Below are 1364 nucleotides of genomic sequence, written 5' to 3'. Positions count from 1 at the left end.
GATTTCTCGTGACAAATCATTATTTCTGGGTAAATGATAGATATAACTGTTTTCAGGAAGAAGTTGTGACAGACTTTTGGGACTGCTAGCTGCTTTTTTGGCAAAGTCAATTTCATGAAAAAGGTAAGTAAAAATGAAAATGCAGAATATATTGGTATATCTTACACTTTGTGTCAGGTCATTTCTTCAACCTTTGTTAGTATGCAAAAAAAAGTTTGAAAAAATTGGCCTTGTTTATGAAAGCTAATTAAAGTGGTTACTTTTTTTTCATAATTGCATCAGTTCCCAGAAGATTATCAACATGGCCTCACCATCGTCTTGGAAGCAAACAAAAGAAAACATACTCCTGTGTTATCACCATAGCACGTGCACTAAATACTTTCATGGTTCAAAACTTGTGTCACCATGACAATTATTCAATTTATTGACTCAAAACGGTGAGGTGAGGAAAAAATATTGGTAGAATCTTATTGAAATTTTTTTTTCATCGAAGGGGTACCATAATTAACAGATGGACCATTTATGATAAGGCTGATATATTCAGAAGGACAGGGGAGTGAATTCAGGTGTTAAGGTGCACTAAGTTTTGGAGAAGAAACTGAACAGGTGGGTGTGGGGCTCTGTTTGCATGAGAAAAGTAGTCACGACAAAGGCTCACGTGGTGTTGACACAGAACTAGTTAACAATCAACCTGATCCAGTTACAACCGGTTCTGAATGTTTTTTACTGGAACCTTACTTTTCTTGGCCATTTTCCCAGTCTATTCACAATGAGACAAATATACACCTTATACAAGGAACGAAACAACATGAGTGGCTGGCTACAAAAAGTGCACATAGTTCTTATTCTTACACACATACCATTCTTTATCAAACACTTTCAAAACAGGCTGTTTAGTACTTGGTCATAAACTTCGTATAGCATCAACAATCTTTCATTTGAGGGAAGTTGATGCACTTGTTTCAAAAAGAATGTTACTGTTAGATATGGTCACCACTGGCTACTGACTCAGTAGTACTGAGTACCTAATGCTACTGGCTACTTGTCCTTGGTCAAATCACTACAACAAGTGAAAAGAATAATATTATTTGTCTTAACACACCCCCAGTCGTAAAGTCCTGTTTAACGGCAGGGTTCACTGAAAAACTAGGAGACCAGTTGAAACAGTCTCCAGTCTCCCATGATTCGAATCTGGGCCCTCCAGCTTACTATATTTTAAAATGAATGAAGACCTTTATTGTACGTTTTTGCTTTTCTAACAAGCTAAGTACGGGTCAATGTGAATACGGTACATCTCATAGTGATTTTAAGTACAATCTGTGTAAACTGTGATACATGACTGTAACTACAAAGTCTAAAGTATA

The 1364-nt window shown here is 36.4% G+C and overlaps 1 protein-coding gene across 1 annotated transcript in view; it reads right to left on the bottom strand.

The window, feature by feature from the left end:
• LOC118430265 (caspase-2-like) overlaps nucleotides 1-1364 on the bottom strand; it is a 19437-nt gene that overhangs the window by 11876 nt on the left and 6197 nt on the right. The window lies entirely within an intron of this gene.

Source organism: Branchiostoma floridae, chromosome 14 (assembly GCF_000003815.2).
Source record: "Branchiostoma floridae strain S238N-H82 chromosome 14, Bfl_VNyyK, whole genome shotgun sequence".
NCBI lineage: Eukaryota > Metazoa > Chordata > Leptocardii > Amphioxiformes > Branchiostomatidae > Branchiostoma > Branchiostoma floridae.
The sequence above is the reverse complement of the archived record's forward strand: the minus strand, read 5'-3'. Positions and strand labels throughout refer to the sequence as shown.